We start from the raw sequence: 24,339 nt of genomic DNA, 5'->3' as shown, positions 1-24,339 counted from the left end.
ACCAAGAGCTTCTATCAACCAAGAACTTAGACGGCCACCCATTTTTTTGCAATCAGACAGACAACTAGGAGTTAGAATCCGCCTTCTACAGCTGCAACCATAGAAGAACTCGTACCTGCCTAGCAAATGCCTGTATCTAACTTCTAAGCACTATCTGATCACTGAAACCAGACAGGTAACTCAGAACTTGGATCAAACTGCTGCAACGAAAGGTAATCAAATGCTTTTATCGACCCACTGCAACCAGATTAGTAAATACAAATGTCTGCAATCATACTGGCACCCAAGAACGTGTACAAGTTACAGGCAAGCTGGTTAATACTGGTGTCCACCAGCTACAGTCAAACAGTTAAACCAGTACTTTTATAAGAACGTCTATTCCACTGCAATAAGCCCCGTTTAAAAAAATCTGTATACATCTGGTCATTAACGACGAAGTGCAAACTGAATGATGGCTTACAAGAGAAACTTAGAGAGGCTTAACTCTGTGCATGGGTGACAGAGCTGAAACTTAAATGGAGAGGCCTTCTGTCCCGTTTTGTCCAATTTACTGAAATATCGGAGAAATTTACTTCTGATGTCATTTAAAAAGAGAAAAGGCTTCACAAGGAAAAATGAAGAGAACCGAAGCAGGTGACATAGTTAGCAAATGAACATAGCTTCCCGATCCAGGCGAAAAGTAATTTCAACTGCATCTATACATTATATTTAACATGGGGTGTATTTATACAGTACACGTTCCCTCTTTAGGCATCTTGGCACTGAAATCTTTAGTGTTAAAATGTGAAAAAAACCGGGAGCGATGCAACAGTTTCAAAAGTTTGTCATCACACTGAAACGGTCAAGTAATTAATAACTTGTATTTGGGCTGCTGAAACAGGACCGGTGTCTAAAATCTTTAATCCACAGGCTTCGATCAGACAGGCAGCGAAGAGCTGGCATCACATTTTTAGGTTGAGCCTGGGCAGCGCATGCACTACTCTGCGAGGCATGCTGTATTGAGTTATGGAATAGAAGCTCCGCCCAACTTTTCAATTGGCTCCTGTTACTGTCCCTTCGAAATCGTTGCTTTTCATTTGTGAATAGGCTTAGTAGTCCCTCCTTGGTACGGCCTTATCTGAATTTGTAACCTCCCATAAAGACTGGCCTTTTTACTTGTGTTGTTACACGGTCTACTTTATGCAGTCAGTGCACACTATTTTCTTTAATGATCTTCCCCTATTCCGACCAAGACGTCCCAGCACGCTGCTCACCTTTATATGGCTATTAGTAATGTATTTATTTAATTAACAGCACGGTCTGCTTTCACTTTAGCAGCCGCGCTAAAGAACCTCTCTTTAACTCTTTTTGGGTGACAGCGTGCCATAACACGCTTTCATTTGAAATGTTGTCCGCGCCCTTTTCTTTAGAGGCTGGTCACAGTAACCTGAATAGGGCGAGATGTGTCCAAAGAAAGGCACGTGGCCACCATTAAAGTGGTCTTGCATTGGTGAGGGTTTAAGCTTTTAGCATTAGAAATGACAATGATCCACTCTTACAATTTGTTAAACGACACCTCCCTGATGTGGTATTACTGCAAGAAACGCACTTGATGGGGAATGCATGCCAGGCCCTCAACAGATGGGGATATACTTTGGCGGTTCACTCCGGCTTCACCTCTGGCTCCAGGGGAGTGGGGATCCTGCTGCGCCGCTCCCTGCCCCTCCACATTGACCACTCGGAGACTGACCCGCTGGGCCGCTTTGCAGCACTGTCGGGGAGGTGGGAGGGCCATAGGTTAAATCTCCTTTCCGCGTACATCTCCCCAGGCCTTCAAACCCTATCGTATACAGACCTGGGTAAACTCCTACTCTCCTTCCCTGACGGTCAGTTGATCATCGGGGGAGACTTGAACGTAGTAGTCTCAGGAACCCAAGACACACATCCTCCCAGGGACACACCTCAGGGGCAGAAATGGTTGGCAGACTTCCTAGATGCCTTCGGGCTCACGGACGTGTGGCGACTGATGCATCCCACGGATAGGCACTTTACCTTCCACTCTGGCCCACATCATTCCTTCTCCCGCCTGGATTATATTTTGACTCCATTACAGCACGACATGATCATACTGGAGGCCTCCCACCTGGCACGCGGCATATCCGACCACTCACCAGTCTGGACACACATCACGATGGGGAATGGCCGGGAGGGCTGTGTGCTGCCAATAAACGCCTGGTATCTAAAAAATGAGGATCTTAGGAAAAAGCTGTCCCGCTCCATAACTCAATACTTCTTACAAAATGGATCGGTGAGCTCCTCTGTAAATCTGTGGGAAGCTTTTAAAACAGTGCTTAGGGGAGAGGCCCTTTCAGCCATCTCCGGCAGCCGTAAGGAAAGGGTGGCACAGATAAACTCCGTTGAATCGGACCTCAGGGTGCTGGAAGATGCTGCTTGCGCGGATAGTGAGCAGGAGGTGCAACACCGGTTGCGACTAAAAACTGCGGAGTACAGGGAGCTGGTCACGCAGACTGCCCAAACTGTGGCTCTACACAAGGCGGGCAGGATCTACGACCAAGGCGACAAAGCAGGCAAACTTATAGCCTGGCTCGAGAAAAAACAGAGGACCAATAAAGTGGTACCAAAAATAAGAACAGCTTCAGGGGCCGTGGTTACGGAGCCCCGAGAGATCACCGCGGAATTTGCAAGGCACTTCCGGCAGGTATATAGTAGGGGATCTGACCGTCCGGAGGAGGACTCTGTTGCCCTGCTTACAGATATCCGTAGGCCATGCCTGTCGGATGTCGACCGGGATGCCCTGGAGGACCCCCTTGCCACGGCCGAACAGGAGCGTGCGATAATCGACCTTCGCCCGGGCAAAGCTCTTGGACCTAATGGTCTCCCAATTAAGCTTTACAAGCTGAAACCTGACGCCCTTAGTTTGCACGTTAAACGAATGTTCGAAGAGAGAAAAGCGACAGGAAGATTGCCGCGAGACCAGCGCCTGGCCACTATAGTGGCTATTCCAAAAGAAGGGAAGCCGAGGGAGTCCTGTTCCTCATACAGACCAATTTCCCTGCTCAATGCAGAACCGAAAATATTGGCGAAAACTCTCGCCAATAGGCTTCACTCCGTCCTACCCACGTTGGTCCACCCGGACCAGTCCGGCTTCATGCCCCATCGCAATACGGCGCTCAACATTCGACGCCTGAATGGTGTACTGGGGAGGTGCCACACGATCCAGGAGGATGCGGTGGTGGTGTCGCTTGACGCCACCATGGCATTTGACACCCTAGAATGGCCCTACATGATGGCGGTGCTCCGCAAAATGGGCTTCGGCCCACACTTTATGGCATGGGTTTGTCTTCTCTACTCGGACCCCCTGGCGCAGGTGGTAGTTAACAACAGGGTCTCTGAGGTCTTTGCCCTGGAGAGGGGAACCAGACAGGGCTGCCCGCTCTCACCCCTCTTATTTGCGCTCTCCCTTGAGCGACTCGCGGCGTGGATCAGGCAAGAGGTCTACCTCACAGGGATACGATGGACGGACGAATGGGAGGACAAAATCTCCCTCTATGCCGATGATATCCTCCTTTACTTATCCCAACCACAGAGGTCTATTGTGGCAGCAATGGATATTTTCACTAGTTCTGGGAAGAATTCGGGGTTCCGCATCAACTGGAGCAAGTCCCTCCTCTATGTCCTCCATGGCAGCCCCCCCAGGCTTCCCAGCGACTGCCCGCTCACCGTTGCGGAGGACGGATTCAAATACCTCGGAGTCTTTGTCACCTTGGACAAGACTATCCTGTATGAAAAGAATCTATTGCCACCCCTGCGACGGCTCCAACGGGACTAATACTTAGCAGAAACTGCCATTGTCCCTGTTGGGCCGTGCGGCCCTCTTCAAGATGATGGCACTACCTAGATTTCTCTACGCCCTCCAAAACTATCCGGACTTGGTACCAAATTCTTATTTTGTGGCAATAGAGGCGGCGCAGCGGGCCCTCCTCTGGTCCAGTACACCTAGAATAGCGCTGCAAAAACTCACACTGGGATGGTACGATGGAGGGATAGCCCTCCCCGATATCCGCAAGTACTACTGGGCCGCTCACTTGTCGGCGATCAACCAAGGGACGTATAGTGACGGTAACGACCCAGGTTACGGGATGGATAGATGGTTACTCCCAGGTGGGAATTATGAAGTCGCGCTCTACTCTAGGCCTCGTAAACATCAGCTCACAGGACCGACGAAACACTTGGTGCAAATATGGCACGCTGCGCATCGTAAGCTAGGTTGGTCCAACACTCTGACCATCGCCACCCCCCTGTGGGCGTCGGAGAGACTGGGCGACCTGGGTCATACAAAGGGGTTCCATAGCTGGGACCTTATTGGTATCTCACAGGTCAAAGACCTGTGGGGGCCCAAGGGGGTCAGATCCTTTGCTTACTTGCAGGACACACACGACTTAGCACGCACTGAATACTTCAGATATATGCAGATTAGGCACTCCCTCCAATCCAACATACCACCAGGGACTAAGCCCCCACAGGCCTCCCCACTCGAGGACAGGTTGCTCGACGGACACATGCCGGAGCATGCCATCTCACTCACATATAAAAAACTGATAAATAATCCTCCTGATCCACTCGAATCCCTTAAGGATAAGTGGGTGGCCGATGGACTTGAGATCGATGATGAGGAATGGGTGAGTGCACTGGCATCCCCTAGGGAGGTGGCGATTTCGGCCAGACTTCTGCTCATACAACTTAAAATATTGCATAGAGTTTACGTCTCCTGCACTAGACTGCAGGCGATGGGAAGAGGGGGGGGGCTCTGCAAGAGGGGTTGCGGTGAGACTGGCTCTTTCTTCCAAATACTGTTGGACTGCCCGAGTGTGCGGAGGTACTGGAGAAGAGTGGTGTCTTGCATGTGGGAGGTATGGGAGGTAGACATACGCCCAGAGGCTAAGAGATGCCTCTTGAACATCTGGGAACCCACAGACTTACCGGCAAAAGGGAAACTCTGGGTCACACTTGGGCAAATGGTGGCAAAAAGAAACATCGCCCACCTCTGGGGTGCATCCGCTCCGCCGAAATTGGCCGAATGGCAAAAAGACATGGATTGGTGTATGCTGCAGGAGAAGACTGTGTATACGGCGAGAGGGTGCCCCCAAAAATGGGGGGAGGTGTGGTCACATTGGAACGAATATAGGAGGTGACATTTGTGATCCTCCGCAGGCCCGCCTGTCCAGCTTGGAGACTATCGACTGAACTGATTATGCTTTTAGAGTAAATTCAAATGACATTTTGACCCACACTGTCACTGTATGTTACCGGTGTTGTAATGACTCTACTGTTTAAGTACTGACCATTTTGTGGCCTTGGTTTTATTTGCAAATAAAAAGAATTTTAAAAAAAAGAAATGACAATGATATATATATATGTCGCTTTTAAAAACAAAAATAAAAGGCAGTGTCATTACCAAGGCCAATAGCTTAAACTCAAGGAATATTGAAAATGCTGGTTTGTCTCAGACCTTTTGCCAGCGTAAATGACTGGTCGTTTCACACCAAGTAATGTCAGAACGAGAGTTGTGTTAAGCTTGATAAACCACACGGTTCAGAACGCACTGAGGTAATTAACATCAAAAGAATAGCAACCAGAGCCAAGAACATGTATATCAAGCTGATAAATCCAAACAGCAGGTTAAGAATTTACAGCTGTCTGTCTTGCCAGACATGATACTTGCTTGCATATCTACTACAACCTGCCAAGTACTCAACAAGCATTTGCAATGCAATAGGTCTCGCATTTACAAGATTTTGAGCTATTGCCATTGTAAATGACAATACCTTTTATTTGGGTGTTGTTTTTAGAACAAATAAATGGCATTGTCATTTACAATGCCAATAGCTCCAACTCTCTCAAATGCGAGGCCTATTGCATTCCAAATGTATTTGGCACCCGTGCTATAAAATTAAACAAAAGGTGTTAGGAGAGTGTGCTCATCACAGTATAATTTACACTGTTGTCATTTCATTCCACTACTTCCACTAAAACACAGTTGAATTAGATCCTGCCTGTTACTAACCTTTACTTCCCAATGGTTGCATCCAACCTGACTCTCGTTTTCTTTCTTACTATTGGTCAGCACTCCTCCTGTTTCCTACTCTGCTTCACGTCTTCGTCCTTGCTGTGAAGCTTGGAATAAGTACTGCTTCTTGCGGTCAGTGTCCTTCCACGAGCCACTCCCTTATAAAGGTACTCCATTTTTTTTTTTTTTTTTTAACTTTCTAGAGTCATTTTGCAAGCCATCTATACCATCTGCATTCCGCTTGTTACTTGCCTGTCCCTCCCACCACCTCTCTCCCATCGCTGCATGCCCTTTTCTCCAGTCTTTACTTGCCCGTCCTTCTTACCACCTTGCTGCTGCCGCTGCATGCCCTTTTCCCATTCGTTGCTTGCTCATTCCTCCCACCTAACTCCCATTGCTGCATGTCGTTTCCTGTTCGTTGATTGCCCATCCCTCCTACAACCTCACTTCTGTCGTTTCATGTCCCTTCCCCACCCGGTCACAAGTTGCCTACCTCCATCTTATCTTGTTTATATAGCGCAACTCGACCAGAAGGACTTGGAGGGCTGTACATGAGCACCAGTAACATTACACAAGGACACGTTCACTTTTGGTAGGCATGGACAGATTAAGGGATTGGCTAAGAATCACAGGGTGTTCAGCTGATGCCTAAACTTGAATCTGGTTCCCTAGCTCCAAAGTCAATGCAGTTTGGAGCTAGGCCAATGCTGGCCACATTTTTTTTTTTTTACTTTAAGCTATGTTGCACAGCAGGTCAACTGCTGTACAACACGCAAACAAATAACAAAGCCAATAGATTTCACAGATTAAACCTACTGGCTCTGCCAATGCTTATTAAATTTCTTCTAAGCTAGAAGGAAGAATTTAGTGGTTAAGGATTCAGTGTACTTCCAAGATGTAAAACAGTCCCTTTCATATTCCAATGCAAGGACTCCATGGGAGGTGGAATGGTACATCAAACTGCCAATACCCTGAGGTGAGAGAGTACTACTACTCTGAGCAAAAACAAAGCTCAATGTGGATATTTCAAAGAATTGGTATCAGTGGGTGAGCTGCACTGTCAATCCAAACTTAAAAACGCACATGGATTGCTGTGGGTAAATAAGTGCACATCCAATGTGAATGGCCACAGAGTCACTAGAATTTTATTACAAGACAATTCTTTTAGTAAGCACTTCTACAGAGTAACTACAACAGAGTTTTGTCTCCTTTGAAACACAAAGCAACGCCTTTTCTCCCGCTGAGCTACAAAAGGAACTTCTTTCACCTCCACATTCTGCGCATCAACCATATTCCATTAATCAACCTAAATAAAAAAATACAACACACCGTTCTCTGTGCTGCATATGGAGAGTTATACATTCACATAAACCAGAGAAATAAACTCAAGGGAGAAGATGAGAAGCATTCTGTATGACCAAGAAAAAATAAATGAATAAAATTCAACACTTTTCCTTATTGGGCATTTCAAGAACATGGGGAGTGGGAGCAGCCCTCCCACAGAGCCCTAAAAGAGACAGACAGGACAGGACAGACACACACACACACAACAAAAGTTAAAGTAATGTTATAGTTAGGTTAAAAAAGAAAAAGTAATTATTCGCCCATTGCCATGCAGTGTTGTCATCAATAACTTTATCAATGATGTCATAGAACAGGTCATGAGTGAGCTCATAAGCAGTGCCTGGTGAGATCGTGTGCTTTAGTTCGCTGAAATATCTGCTGAATTTCAGTGTTTATTATTTTTTAACGTTATGTTTAGACTGACATTTTTGCCTAGCTATAACGTCACTTTAACCTTTATTTTTTAAAGTGAACTTTTTTTTTTAAATGCAGAGAAAGATATTAACATACCTAACTACAATGTCACTTTAACCTTTGTTTTTTTCCCAGTGAATTTCTAGGGTTTAACGTAAAATAACGTTTTATTACCATACGGGGAAGCCAACCCCAGCCGCGCAATACATTTCTCTTCATGTTGTGACCAGCCAATCTGAGCTCGATTTCTTGCGAGGCTTTTGCTTCCGCTGGAGCAAGGCAGCCAACGGAGAAAAAAGCCCTCTCATACAAACAAAGCACTATTATTTATAGTTGCTTGATCGCGGGACTCTTGTAAACCTCCTACCAATTAAACCATCCAGCTAAAGTTTTTGACCCTTAATTGTTCAAAAACAGCTTAACAGATTTACACCTTTTCTTATGGTAACTAGGTCCTAATTATAACTACACAGTGGCAGTCACCACTGTTTCATTGAAATAGTTGGGACCTGGTTAGTATAGAAAAAGCATTTTTTGGTTTGCGAATACCTTTGGCTCCGTTTGACGAATGTTCATGAAACGCACATATAGAAAGAATAGATAAAAGTTAACTGTGTAACATGGAGCTAAATTGTCACTGCCAACACAAAAATTAAAGAATTAGCGGGTTGATGAGCAGGATTGGGCTGTCTGAGACTTTGTAAGAAACTAAAATCATAATCTTTAACTCAAATTGAGTTATTTTTCTTAGTAGAAAGTATAGTCATAAAATGAACACCTTTTGAGATCATAAAGAGAAATTTAGGTCAACCAACGAACACCTGGGCATACCTCAATCTCGGCAGGACATGTGGTGAACTATATACATGCTGTGCCAGCACTCCACATGATAAAGGACAGACATCAGTCTAGTGAATTTTCCATCATACTTTGTTGATGTTCAGTGTCAACCAAGGAAGTGATCGGAGAAGTGTGTAAAGTAGCATATTGAATCCTTGATCTTCAAGGAGGTAGGAAAATAAGCCCAGGTAACAGGAAAGATTCGCACACTACCTAGCGCATATATCTCCATATGAACACCTCTGGGCAACATAACAAAACAGAACTGAAAATACCATATGTAATAATTACCTCTGGCGAGATTTCTACCTTTACTCATAGAGTAATAAAAGAGGGCCAGGGAAGTACAATTTTGATTAAATCTGCCCAGAAAAAAATATACAATTGTGGACCGGTTAAGACATACAAAGGAGCAAGCCAATAAGTACAATAAAAAAAAAAAACAGAACAAATATTGTTCATCCACAGCATGTGGTATTGCACTTTTCCTATGTCATGTATATGTGAACGACAGACTGTACGCCTTGTGATAAAAGTATTTCTAATACTGTTACCCAACGTATCACTGCTGTTACATGTCATGCATTAAAATAAAAAAGAAAGAAAATTCAAATAATATATTTTCCGTATTCAACTAATTATTCTGTACCATCTTACCTAGGCAAAAGCAAACCATTTTCCAAAAATGTGTTATAAACACAACCAATCAAGCACAATCTTCAGTGACCCAGACTTGTGCCAAATGATGCAGGTTAAATTTGGGGAAGCTGTCATCACGGTGAGTGGAGGGAAAAGATTATCCTGAGACACTGGATAAATAAGAAGCAGTGCTTTCCTCCACGCTGTCTTTATATTCATTTTCAGCCCTGATGAAGTTATCCTTATGGGAACGAAACGCGTTGGCTGAGCTGTATATGTTATTTACTTATGGGAACGATCAAGTTGAAATAAAGACGTATACTACCACAAAAGTATTTTGGACTTCATTGCCTGGTGCACCCCCGCTTGAAGCTGCACTTTCAGGATCTGGAACACTGAGGCTGCTGCTGGGATAACAGTGCACAGGACTGCTTACTGAGGAAATGTGTGTGAGGCGCAGAGCCCCAAGTCTGCTGTTTAAACTTTCCTCTCAAATTTGCTTTCCTCCACGCCGTCTTCCCTCAAACCCCCAACCTCACAGAATTTTAATTTCCATGTACCAAGTTTAGTTGCCAATAAAGTTCAGCTAATTAAAAAAATTTTTTACCAAAAGCCTCAAAAGTCTCACTAATGCAACTAGAAAAGGGAGGACAGATGCAGCCAAATGAAATACTGATCTCAGATCTCTGTTGGAGAACCACTAAAGAGAACGCATAATAACCTCCATATTTAAAAGTGAAGTATGAGCACTGACAGACTGAAACAATGATTTTAGTTTACATTATGTGAATGATCTGTGACTGGACACGTACATGAATGTCTTGTTTTCCACCAAGTATAATGGGCATGCATTTCAGGTACACGTGGAAAGTTTTAGAAACCTCATTTTATAAATAAAATAGCATTGTCACAGAACACACATAGTTACAACGTTAGTTACTGAACCTACATTTCAGATTGAGGGATGGCTCGAGGAGTTCACTGCTGCAATTTATAAATAGCGCTGTTCAGAACCGAGACAACATAAGAAAAAAACAATCAATATACAGCTACATGTTTATTGAGTACCATTAAATCTGGTAATGGAAATTATTATTTAGACGGTTTGGAATCAGCAGAAGAGTAGCATAACTAGGCACTTTATAAAGTCAAAGCAAATTACTCCTGAATGACAACTAGTTTGATCTCACCCAATCAACACAGGGCTCATTCAGAAGGCCTAATCCAAAAATATATTGAGTAAGTCCATGGGAGTCCGCTCTCCTTAAAATACATTCACATGACTTTATGACAGAGATCCTTTAGGTCACCGACAATTCCTGTACCTAGGTCTCTCTTGCTCCTAAGAGTCGGTCAGTCATTTGAAGTCCACTCTACCACCAGAGATATTCGGCTTAACACATGGTCTCACGCCCCTTAACATGAGTCACATCATGACTCCAGATGTGCTTAATTTGCAATAGTCAAGCTTTTGCGACAAAGTGAGCCGGACACTGAATATGACACTCTCCTATAATGATGATTAAACATACAAGGCGCGAGGTATGGAGAGTGACGTTATTAGATGCTACCTGCGCGAATAATAAAGAGCAGGACAAACTTAAAAATTGGCAAAATAAAAGCCACTCATAGGTTTGCATATCAGCCGCCAAAGACAACACTCCCCGTAACAGCATAACACATCTACGTGTGCAGGCAACAACCATTCCGTTCTAAATGGCTAATGTCACCATCCTCTGTCCACTTCAATAGCCTGCTGGGAAAAAAATCCTAATCAAACTCCTTGTTACGTAAATGATGCGAGACCCCTGGAATGACAACAGTATTAACAATACTCAAAGAAACCTTGTGTCTTTCCTTATGCCAAACCTCATTCAAATCTCTTCTTGTAAATTTTCATATGGCGTTTTCAATGCTTAACCAATTACCTACCTTGTGTGCAGACTCGCGTTTGCGATTTCTATTTAGATTTTCACTTTCATGGTTAACTCCTTTAATATCCTGTATGGACTCTCTATATAGTGCTGTGCCGCTCCGGTGACTACCTGTCCGCTACTTACACGGACCCACCGTAAATCCAACCTCATGCCCGTCCTCCGTTGCTGATCTTTTAACGGATGTCATTAGTCCGTAATTTTAGCACTTCCGGGTCGCATGACAACCACTCCCACGCCTCAGAGTCTGTAAGATTCGCACTGGAGTGGGCGGTACAGCTAATTTGTAAAACGACCAAGTATTGGAACATTATTTAGATCCACCGCCAATCTTAGTGCGCCATACAGAGTCCTACTGCTGATTGGTTGTGGTATCCGCACGTGCCTCTGTCCGGTCCGCCCTCTTACGGTCGGCGGGTGCCTCCTTTTATTTGGGATATAGGAGTAGTTTCTTCTGATGAATGTGTGATTAATAGACTGTTGGTTAAAGCGTGTCCGTGGAGGCCGGCCTGCAACCGCCTTCTGTTCTGAATCGGAAAGAGAGAGGGAGTGAGACCGAGGGAAATAGGATACAAAGCGAAGAGAGAGAGCAATTGTTGGAATTTGGTACTCTCTCCCTGCTTTTCAGACTGCGTAAAGTAGAGGTCTGGAACCAGCTTAGTTGAATAGATTATTTATTTAAGTTAAGAGGACACGACCACACCATGGACAGGAGTGCTCCGTGTAAGTCGCAGGCAGGAACTGAAATAACTGTCAGCTGTAACAGTCATAGTAAACTGTCACTGTGGAACGTCTCAGCCGTCAACATTACAGCTGATTACATAACAGCCTCGCGCAAGGAAGAGGGAAGGCTGCAAATAAGGGGGAAAGGAAGATAATTATACAAAGGAACACATCTCCTTTTCTTGAGGAACACTAAGGAGGGAACCTTAAAACTTGAGAATGCACAGTTAAAAAAAAAAAAAAGGTTAACTAATCGCAAACAAAGTCTTTATATTTGCTTGGTTTAACCAAGCTGCGACCAAATCTACTGGTGCTGCCTGCTTCTTCCATAGTGTCTCTTTCTTAAATAAGTTCAGGTTCTGACGTATGGCTACCTCCTGAACCTAGGGGGCTACCTGACTCTCTTGTGATAAGATCTCTCTTCTCATCCAAAAGTTCCAATGCATCCTGTTCTTCCTCAGATATGGTGATGCTACAAGCACCAGGTGATACCTCTGAGGTACCAGTGCTAAGGTCTTTGTATTCACCAATAGACTCAATGAGTTCAAGGTCATGACCGTCACTGGATCCATTACTGCAAGACAGCATGGGTGTGCTATCTCCTCCGTCAGATTCTGATGCTTCATGGCACAACCATCCATAGTTTCCATAACCACCCACATCATTACCTTCGTCCCTGAGCTTAAGTTTTGTGATGTCTTGACTGATAATGTGTTCGCTGTTGCCAACATCAGATCTGGAACAAACAGAAATCGCGGAGGCATGCCACACCCTCCCACCGTTGAGGAGTGCAGTGTTACAAAATACTTTTTGTACTATTAACGGCGCTGTAAACCTATTCTGTCCTTTTACAATGTGTCCACTCCTTTTGACCCTCACTCTATCTCCTTCTTTGATGTTGATTTGTTTGCAGTTATGTTTACTGTTAAATTTGTCTTTGCACACTTTTTGCGCATCTTGGATTCTTTTCCTGACCATTTCTACCGACCATTCTGTTTTCCGAGCTGTCTTGAGCCATCTTATATTGTCCTTGGATATGGGTGTTCTGCCTCTCATGATTTCAAAAGGGCTGACTTGTGTTTTCTCCCCTGGTGTTATCCTGTATGCCCAAATCATTTTGTTTACTTCCTTCCTCCAACACTTACTATTGTTGTTCGCTAATTGAATGGTGCCTTTTATTACCCTATTAAATCTTTCCACGGCACCGTTGCCCGTAGGGTGGTACACGGAAGTGGTTTTGTGGGTAATACCATTCCTGTCTAGGAATTTTTTTTTAATGTCCGAAGTGATCTGACTTCCATTATCGCTTACTATAGTTTTAGGTATACCTTCTCTCGTGAATATGTTGTCCATGAATGTGACTAGGTCAAATGCATCAACCTTCCTGCAAACTTTTATTTCGGGCCCACTTAGAGAAGTGGTCTACCAAGACCAGCATGTGCACTTGTTCCTCCGGGAATCTTATGGGTCCCATTATATCAATACCCACTCTCTCCCATGGCATGTTGGGGCAGTTCAACGGTTGTAGAGGGGGTCTGAGAGTTATCTGAGTTTTATCAGAATTCTCGCATTGTATGCAGCTCCTTACCGCTCTTTCTATTTCAATATCACAACCTGGCCACCAATACCAACTCTTAATTCTCTGTTTCGTTTTGTTAATGCCTAAGTGTCCCTCATGGCAAATGTTGACTATTCTCTCTCTGAATGTAATCGGTGGGATCACTTTTCCTTGTCTTAAGATGAGGTTGTCTTCCACAGACAATTCGTTTCTCAGTTCCCAGAAAGGTCTTAGCTCACTTTTTAGACATTTCTTTCTAGGCCATCCTTCTACAATGAGTTTATGAACTTCTTGTAATGTTCCATCTTTCATGTACTCATTTTGCCAATCCTCTTTCTGTATGCTTGGGAATTCCTCGTTGATGTTTGCCACGCAGAGTTCTTCTTCCTTTACTCCTCTCTCCATGTTTTGTAAGGGTAGTCTGCTAAGGAAATCTGCGACCACGTTTTTGGCTCTTGGCAAGTATTGTACGTCATCATTGTAATCCAAAAGTCTTATCGATAAACGTGCCAATCTTGGTGACGCGTTGTATAATTCTTTTATTGTGAGTACCTTGGTCAGTGGTTTGTGGTCACAACGTAATATGACCCTTTTTCCCCAAAAGTACTGGCGGAAGTGTTCCAGCCCCCACACGCAAGCCAAAGCTTCTCGCTCAATAACTGAGTATCTTTCCTCAGTGGGAGTTAATGAGCGAGATGCAAATGCAATGGTGACCTCCTTACCACTGCTTTCAATTTGTGTGAGGACTGCTCCTATACCCTTACTGCTGGCACCCGTAGTGACCACACAGTTCAGATTAGTATCAAACCCTTGCAGGGGTGGAGCATCACAAATTTCCTTTTTAAGGCCCTTAAAACTTTCTTCGCAACATTGTGACCACTCAAACTTGTTTTTAGACTTCAAGAGTGTTCTTATGTTATAAGTTTTTGCCGCAAAAGATCCTTACAAATTTGGAGTAGTACTCCACAAGTCCTAAAAATGCTCTAAGTTCCTCCTTGTTCTGTGGAACTGGAGCATCTTTAATAGCTTTGAGTAGTTCTTTCTTCGGTTTTATTCCCTCATGTGTTATTTCATGACCCAGGTAGGTGACCGTTTTGTTACTGAATCTGCATTTCTTGTACTCTGCTGTCATTCCATGTTTTTCCAAGATTTTTAACACCTGTAACAGTCTATTGTCATGGTCATTCTGATCTTTTCCCATCACGAGAATATCATCCTGAAAGATGAGTAACTTTTTGACCCCTTTAAAAATTTCCTGCATAAGTCTTTGGAATAACGCCACTGCCGACGCCAAACTGAAAGGTACTCTTTTGAACCTGTAACACCCAAATGGTGAAATAAAGGTGGCAAGGTATCTGCTTTCAGGATGCAAAGGTACCTGGTGGTAAGCTGCAGCTAGGCCAATGGTAGAGAAAGGTGTCATGTCTTTAGTGAGAGATAGCATCTCATTAATTGTAGGAAGTGGGTATTGGTCGATAAGGATATTTATACTGAGGTCATGCAAGTCCATGCATAACCTCAATTTACCATTAGGTTTCCTTGCGGCAACCAGAGGTGCGACCCATTTAGAAGATTCTGTCGGTTCAATGATGTCTGCATCAAGCAGTTTGTTAATTTCTGTTCTTACCTCCTCCCTGAGTGTTAACGGAATGTGTCTTACCTTGTGTAAGCAGGGAACAGCGTTATCTTTAAGTTGAATTTTGTGTTGAAATCCCTTCAATTTTCCTATTTTGCCATTGAATACTTTTGGGAACTTGTCAACCAAGTTACTACCCTTTATCTTGTCCTGCTGCATGACTAGTACGGGTTCTGAGCTGTTGGGGTTTAGTACCCAATTTGCCCTGGTCTTTCCATCCAAGCACGGAAGGACCAGTGGCAGCGACGTACAACTTGCTGCTAGTTTCTCTCTCCTTAAATGTAAAAGTAAGTTCTCTGAAAACCCATAAGCTCAATAGGTTCACCTTTGATTGTTTTAAGTGTAATATCAGGCGCTTCCATAGGCATTCCTAAAGTTTCTTGGAATTTGTCTCTCCACACCTCACGGTTGATTATAGTGCAGGATGAACCTGAGTCAGCAACTATCTCAATATTCACTCCTCCTATCTCCACCATGCACATGGGTTTCTTCTTTTTGCATTTCTCTTTTTCCTCACTTCCTGTTTCCTCCGTCACATTTAGTACACACAAGTTGTACTCAGAGTCATCCGAAGAGTTTTGCTCATCTTCATTCTCATCCTCTACATATTTTACAAGTCGCTTTCATTTTCCTTTTACAACCTTTTTGAAAATGCCCCACTAGTCCACATTGTGTACATTTATTATTCCTAGCTGGACATTTCCAGTCGTTGGCTTATTGCTACCGCAGCGGTAACATTTTAATTGCTCAAAAGTTTTCACCCCTCCCTTGATTCTTGGCCCTTCAGTGTCTTTGCTCTTATAAGCCATAACCTCCTTCTTGTTTCCGCTTATTTTTGCCACTACACTTGCTTCTTCTGTTTTACTGTTATTCTCATTGATAACTTCCTTAGCACATCTGCCAGTCAATTCTGCTTTCTTAACAATATCAATTACTTGTTGAAGGGGTTTCTCACCTTTTGCCCATAGTGCCTCTCGTATGTTAGAATTGGCAGCACACATTACTGTTTATCCCTAATGAAATCATCGTGCATGTTTTCAAATTTGCACAAGAGTGCTAAGTTCTTTAAGGCTGAAACATAGTCCTCTGTACTCTCCTCCTTACCTTGTTTCCTTCTGTAAAATGTATATCTGTGTATAGCAACACAGCCAGTTGGTTAATAATAACCATCTAAATCATCCATGGCTTCAGTAAAAACATTCCTCTCTCCTCCTTCTCGCACTTTCTTAGTGATGTTGTCGTACACCTTTAAACCGCCTGCCCCCAAACAGTGTAAAAGTATTTTTTTCTTTTCCTCTGGTGGTAGCGGTTCGTCTACCTTATCAAATGTAGATCTGTAGTTACAAAAGTACTCCTTCCATTCTTCCCATTTAACCTGTGGTACTCCTGCACCCTTTAAAAATGCTTCTGGAGGCTGCAAATTGTAAATATTCCCTGAAGCCATAGTGAAATTCTGTTCAATCACTTTTTTCAGTTCTCTATTGTCACAGTATATTATTCACTTTGTTTGTGTCAAAGTACCTTTTTTCCCAATGTAAATCACACTCCTCACCTGTGTATGACTCAAAACGCTCTCAGTATAGCGTTGCAGCAATAGTTGACTTGTTCCTCCTGCTTAGTACCGTGTGCTAAAGACGATTACTTTCTCCTCTCCGGCATTGAAATCGGTTGATTTTCGTCTTTGTTTACTTTTTCTGATTTCTTGTGATCCCGGTGGGCCACTTCATTCAAGTTTGCACACTTTAAAATTACTCCTGTCGTTTCTTCCGCTTTGTGGCTGATTAATCAGTTAGTCTTCCTTTCTCGCAGTGCCTTCTATTATATTTTTAAATATTTCCTCGATCATCTGCACATTCACACGACTTGCCTTTTGTTTATGCTTGTTCCTCGTTGTGATGTGTTCCGATGATCCATTTACTGTTCAATATTTAAAAAAAAAATTCCTCCTTAAATCTCGTGGGTTCTTCGGTGTGTCGTCCAGTTTACCTCGTCACCATAAATGTAAAGTAGAGGTCTGGAACCAGCTTAGTTGAATAGATTATTTATTTAAGTTAAGAGGACAACACACCATGGACAGGAGTGCTCCGTTTAAGTCGCAGGCAGGAACTGAAATAACTGTCAGCTGAAACTGTCATAGTGAACTGTCACTGTGGAACATCTCAGCCGTCAACATTCCAGCTGATGACATAACAGCCTCGCGCGAGGAAGAGGGAAGGATGCAAATAAGGGGGAAAGGAAGATAATTATACAAAGGAACACAACAGACTGGCAGACCTTTTTCACCGTTGTTTCTGGGACTCGGGCCAGCCGGCCAGATGTGGAGCGGCTAGAACCAGCAGGATGCGGGCCGCGGTTCTGTAAAGCATGTGTGGCTTTTCTAGCATTGAGTGACACCTGATCGGCTGAGCCGATAATGATAAAACAATAACCGGAACTTTCTACAATATAGACGTCAGACTTCAATTCTGATTGTCTTGTGTGGATTCATCTGACGCATTCATCAGAATAGGAAACACAGTCAACGAGGGACTAAAGCGATTGTTTTAAACACAGTATGACCCCTGTTCACTAAAATTCTAAGTGGAAGTGCCGCTGGAAGACATAAAACCTTGCCTGTTAAGTCGACCTACCCAGAAAACTGGGATATCCGCTAAACTTACTGAAAAAATTGCAGGATGGTGAGAAACCATGGCTGCCCCAGTGTTGGAAAGTCACATGTGTGCAGTAATCAATCTGAACTCTGCAGTACAAACAGGTAGCACATTTATCCATAAATCAGGATACACTTAAGAGCATCCGCTTCTGTGCAGTTCACAAGTATATCGGTACAGGATACTACCCCCACCAGGAGCGTGGGAGTTTCATGTTCAGGCATTGGTCTCGATTGATGTCAATGTCAGACCAGCACTCCAAGTGACTACACACATTCTGTCAGTTTTATACTCCTGGTAGTGCAGGGAATTGTTGAACACAGGGAAAACAGACGGTACCAGCAAATCTGTGGCACATGGCCACCTAGGGAGAGTCCGATCGTTGTGTGAAATTGGTTTGATTCATTCCTGGTGTGATTTTAACTGTTCCCAGGCATGTGTGACAGTATAGCAAACTTTTTTTGTGTGGCATCAGTGAGTAGACCGGTCCATGGCACCCATGTATGTGACATTTTGATGGGGTCGGACGGACAATCCCTAGACATTCTTGTACCTTGGATCAGGTGTGATTTGTGGTAATTTACTAATGGCTTTCTTAATTTGCAGCAAGCCCCCGAAAAGTGTTCCCCAAAAGTTGAACGGATAACAAAGTTGTGAAAATGAATGTGCGCAGATTTGGAGGGACTCTTTACTATTGATGTGCCCATTGACTTGTGGAACATTTGTAGCGTGTCTCTGAATTGACCTTATGCAGAGCCTCATAGTGTGCGTTTGACGTTTAAACCCTTATGGTGCAATATTTAAAGGATAGGGTGTCCCCGCAATATGTTAAATGGCAAAAAAAAGAAATCATGCAAAATACCCAAAAGGAAATTGTGGGTGTACATGCTGCTTATGAAATATTACTGCAGGTGTGTAAGCAGCATAGTGGAATAGAGACTGTAGCTCAGTGGAGAATGCAGGCCCTGGTGTCAGCTTTTGTGTTGAGTCTGCGGCCCGATATTAGCACTCGGGTGAAACTGTCCTTTATGTGTTGCAGGCAACAACGATAGAGGAAATGTTAGCATGTGCATGGTATTTTAGTAAATATCTTGAGTAGAAAAGGATAAGTTGATGATGGCACAAATTTCGTTTTTTGAACAGGCACCACCTGCATTGCAGGCAACGCAAGTGCAAAGAAACTAGCCTAGTGCGGGTGCGTGCGCGGGCGGAGAACATTTCAGAGGAAGTGTGGATTGGGGAAAGTCAAAATAATCTATGTTTCAGGTGTGGGAAACCAGGGTACCTGTAGTAGGTTCTTCCGTCCAAGAACAACGCAGACTCCAATGGCTTGTATTCTTCAACTTTAATGGAGCATAGGACCCCTGTGCCAAAACAGCCAGACACCAACAGTCTCCACTGAACACAACCAACATGGAACCCCTCTATGTCCCTACTCCCACATTCCACAGAAGACTTGACACACCAGGTGAACGGTGAAGAAAGACTAAGTCGCATCATAACACATCCCCCTTCTTTCATTACAATAAATATAAATGAACCCACCTGTGGTGGCAGGGTGTCACAAAGAGGGTAGACGGACAGACCGGAACACAAGAGGGACCCCACACATGACATCACCCAAGGACCCAACAAGGAAACACACTGAAATATTCCCCACGTGGCTGATCAGCGACAGACATAATCATCAAGCTATCTGGTTGGCCTACCACACCTTCTTCCTCTTCCAGCAGACCAACTTTCCCTTCGACCATCCACACCCTCTGTATTGTGCATCACCAGCTAGAGACATCTCCTCAAAATTCTCACTCCCATTATCCCATGCTGAAGTCACCTGGGACTCTTCCTAATTCAAGTCTGGAAAACACAAGCCTTTTACAACCCTGCCTGCATTGGAATAACTTCACCCCTTTGAAATAAAGCCACCCTTCTCATGTTCCAGACTTGCACATTTTCTAACTTTAACCAATTGCGGCCCACCCGCTTGACATTGCATGGACCACTAAATTTTGACAAACCGGACCTCACACCACCCGGCTTGACCTCGAGCCAGTCCCCCACCCGAATCACACCATCCTTGGAGAAGTCTGGGTCTGCTTTGGTTACTGACTAATCACCACTCCCCCCACATCCAGGAAGGAAACAGTTTTGTACCAGGTTTCCTGCCCCTCATCATCTCAAAAGGCATCTTTCCTATTGCCGCATTGGGTATAGTGCGATATGCCCATAACATATCTTTAATTGCACTCTGCACACTGCCCTGCTTTGCCAGCCAATTTCATGGTACCCTTCACTAATCTGTTAATTATTTCCACTTGACTGTTGCTCTGAGGGTAATACAGAGACGTGCACGTGTTGCAACCCAACATGAGCCAAATATGTTTCCATTTCACCTGAGGTGAGTTGTGTACCATTATCAGTGATGACCTTTACAGGCACTCCTTCTCTCCTAAAGCTATCCTCCAATAAGGCAATGGTAGTTTTTGTACAAATGTTCCTCAAAAATGCCATCTCAAACCACCGTGATCTGGCATCCACCAAGACAGCAGCAAAACATTCTTGTTCTGGCAAAAATGTGAACGGACAAAAAAAGTCCAGACTGACCGTCTCCCATATGGAATCCGCCTCAAATATATGCAGCTGACTGTCCTTAGCACAACCACCCACTCTCAACCTCACAGTTCTCAACCCACCTCTTAACGTCAAAATACATTTGGGCCGCCAAAAATTCTCTTTCGACCTTTTAAGGGTGAAGATTTGCCCCATGTGACCTTAGTGTGCCAAACCAACTAACTTAGACCTTAGTGCCACAGGAGGACCAAATCACTCACCCCTGAAGATGAGATGATCTGTATTCACAGATAATTCCTCCACCACTTTGGAATAGGGTCTGACAGCATCGGAGTATGTGCTCTCTCTTTTAACCCCTTCCTTAATCATTCTTGTTACTGCTTTCAGTTCCTGGTCCTTGTCCAAGGAATCCATCTGTTATTTCTTGAATACCGCACCGTGCAGATTCACCAAGACCTCATCCACACCTGCCACAACTTCCTCAGTAACTAAATAACCTCCCCCACACTCGTCTGGCAACCTGGATAGACAATCGGCTACTCTATTCTTCCAACCAGGCAAAAATTCCACTGTGAAATCACATTCCTGTAATCTCACAGCTAACCTGGTCAAGCGAGCTAAACAGTTCTTAAAACCATTTGGTTCTAGAACCTTTAATAAGGGTCTATGATCGTCCCTGAGAATGACCCTAGAACCACATATAAAAGTGCGGAAATGGGTAGTCGGCGAAACTGCCACCAATGCATCCTGCTCAATGACCCAATAGCTTCTTTCGGTATTCGTCAATGACCAGGACGAAAAGGCTACCATTGTTTCCACCCTTCCATGTAACTGCGAAAGAACAGCACCCAATCCGACTGCACTTGCATCTACCGTAAGCACCGTCTTCATGTTGCACTGAAATGGGGCTAATATGCTGGCATTGGAGATCTCTTCTTTAATGGTAGACTAAGTTCTCTGCTGAGCGGTTCCCCACTCAAACTTCCTTCCTTTCCTGAGTAACTCCCTCAATGGTTCGGATTTACTGGCAAGGTCTCTCACAAACTTGGCATAGTATTCTACCAGAACCATAAATGAGCACAACATATCCTTGTCGCTGGGTGTTTCTGCATTGACAATGGCACTCACAAGAATCATTTTCGGTCTCACTCCCTCACTGGAAATGCGGTACTCGACCTCACTCACCAGGAACTTGCACTTCTCTTTCCTCAAAGTGAGGCCAGCCTCTAACAATTTACTGAGTACTTCACGTAAATTGTCGTGAGTATCAATGCTAGCTCCAAAAATCAGAATGTCATCCTGAAAGAATGACATTTTTGATCCCAGCCAACACTTTCGAAATGTGTCTTTGAAACACGCTAGCTGCAGATGACAAACAGAACTGAAAAACACCATCAGTTGTGACAAACGCAGTAAAATGTTTCGAGTCCGGATGTAGCATTACCTATTTATAGGCACAAAAAATACTTTCACCCGTCTAGTAAAAAAAAACTAGCTCTGTGATGTTGGGAAGGGGAAAACGATCCATGACCACATTCTCGTTTAAGCTGCGGTGGTCAACACAAAATCATAATGATCCAGCAGCTTTTTTGTGATCACAACAGGGGATAACCATTGTGTTGCCTCAATGGGTTCAATGATCCCATCATCAACCATTTGGTCAATGATCTTTTTATCTTCTTCCCTCATGGCAATTGGTAATTTCCTAGCACTATGTCTCACTGAAATGGCATCTTTCTTTAAGATTATTTTGTGGGTGTAATCTGTGGCCACCCCTAACTTGTTATTGAAAACGGGTGTAAACTGTACCAGTACGTCATTCACATCACTTGCATCCGCAACCAAGACCTGCTCTAAGGGTCCTGGATTTACTACTATATGTAAGTCATACTGATAAGACCAACCCAAAATTGGTGGATACCCCCAGCAATGGAGGCCCTCACTAAACAGACCCTTCGCAGACACAGGCTACACACTGTGGGAGTTTTTGGGGGGGACTCGCAACTACGAACCACTGGAGAACTACCCCTTTGTTGCAATGTATGCTACGTGGACAGATTTCTTCTACACCGGGGCTCGTTGGCGGGAGCGCTCCCGGAGACTAAGACCAAGCCCCTGAAGCTTAGGCCCGTAGTTGGAGCAAAGGCACGCTCAGCTTGGGAACAAGATCTGGAAATGACATTAACAGACAGTATGTGAGCATATTGGTGTGAACTAACACGCTATGTGTCAGGTAACCATCGCCACAAACTGTTACACTTTTAAGTACCTGCACCGTGCATACATTACACCATACTTATTGCCTAAAATTGACCCCAGCACCTCACATGTATGCGTTAGATGAGCTGCAGAATGCGCTGATTTTGCACACTTGGCTTGGAGTTGTGGACCTGTTCTGACATATTGGGGGGAGGTCTTTGGGCATTTGTCCTTAATGCTAGAACATACTCTACAACGGACACTACTAATGGCGTTGCTGGGGTATGTAACGCCCCTAAAGAAAAGTATATGGCAATTTACTGCAATAGCCCTATTGTTAGCAAAACAACAGATTTCCTTGCACAGGGGTAAAACACAAGTACCAACGGTGAAGGCCTGGATAAGAGACCTAGTATATTGTGACACTACACACAAAATATATGCCACACTGTAGCCCCCGACCTCACATCCACAGGATATTTGTCAACCACTAAAAACCTATTTGCAGACCCCCCCACCCCCCCCCCCCAAGGAAAACTGAAGTCCTCACTTTTGGCATTGAGTCATTCACGTCAAGTGACATTGTTAGGAGAGAATGATATGCGAAGGAAAGTCCCCCCTTTACTGTAGTAAAGTTTCAGGTACATAGAGGTACTATACCGCATGAGCATAGTATTAAATCTAGGCTCAACTTGTGCTACAAATGACTGTTTGTGGGAAATGAATAGATGCGAGTGGAACATGACTATTAAGCTGTATATATTGTAATACGATAAACAACACTGCTTAGATAGAAAGTGCATTATCATACATAAATAACTGTGAAACAAACGGACTGACCCAACTTGGTTGCAATGCCATTTTATTGTAGATGATGAGCAAATACTCTGTGCCTGTTGTTAGGGTTTGAGTCGAAATTTAAGAATATAGATGTATACTTTTGGAAGATTTGAAGACATGTTCATCAATGATTATTTCATGTATCCTCGTGCACTACAAATCTTAAAGTAATGTTAAAAAAAGTTCACCAAGTTCAATTTGGCCAATGTGTTCTGAACCCACCATGAGAACTCTGTGTTCCATGAGTTCAGCCGATTCCTCGACTGCTGCCACCCTTCTTTTGTTTGCCTTGCACATCGGAGCAAAATGGCCCCTCCGTCCACAAGAATGACAGTCTTTTCCCAATGATTTTGAATCTCCTAGGTAAAAGTTGCTGCCACAATGGTAACAAAAATGTGCGTGAATACTGTGGTTTTTGAAGCTGGATTTTTAGTAGACAGTGCAGTTGAAATTGTTGCTTTCCTCTTGACAAAATTAACTAAGTCAGTCTCTCAATCCACTTCTGTTACGTGTATGTTCTGCCTGTTCCTTCATACATTTCTCCAATTCCTCTACAACTTTAGCGATCTTTATGGCCTCCTTTAATGTGAGATCAGCAGCTGCCCACAAGTGCGCCTGCAATTTTTTGTTACTGCACTGGACAATTAATTGGTCTCTTAGGAGGTCCTCCATCATGGTTCTCTTACTCTCGCCACAAACTCATCTACGGATTCACCTGATCTCTGCGGATGGGTATAGAACTTGTGTCGTTGCATAACAATATTCAAAGTTTTAGTGAAACGTTTGTAAAGAAGCAGTTTGGCCTCCTTATACACATCTTCCATTACATTGTCCTTGTCTTCATATACTTGTGGCAAATATTAAAAAATATGTTGACCCTCTGTTACAAGACATCCGGTTAACAAAGCCTTTTTCCTGATCGG

At 43.8% G+C, this 24,339-nt stretch overlaps 1 protein-coding gene across 1 annotated transcript in view; it reads right to left on the bottom strand.

Annotated features, from left to right (window-relative positions):
- PTPRA (protein tyrosine phosphatase receptor type A) overlaps window positions 1-11,463 on the bottom strand; it is a 991,956-nt gene extending 980,493 nt beyond the window's left edge. The window contains exon 1 of the mRNA XM_085642677.1: window positions 11,237-11,463. The gene's annotated coding sequence lies outside the window, so the exon portion shown is untranslated. The remainder of the gene's footprint in view (window positions 1-11,236) is intronic.
- Between the last annotated feature and the right edge of the window lie 12,876 nt (window positions 11,464-24,339).

Source organism: Triturus cristatus, chromosome 2_2, assembly GCF_964204655.1.
Source record: "Triturus cristatus chromosome 2_2, aTriCri1.1, whole genome shotgun sequence".
Taxonomy (NCBI): domain Eukaryota; kingdom Metazoa; phylum Chordata; class Amphibia; order Caudata; family Salamandridae; genus Triturus; species Triturus cristatus.
The sequence above is the reverse complement of the archived record's forward strand: the minus strand, read 5'-3'. Positions and strand labels throughout refer to the sequence as shown.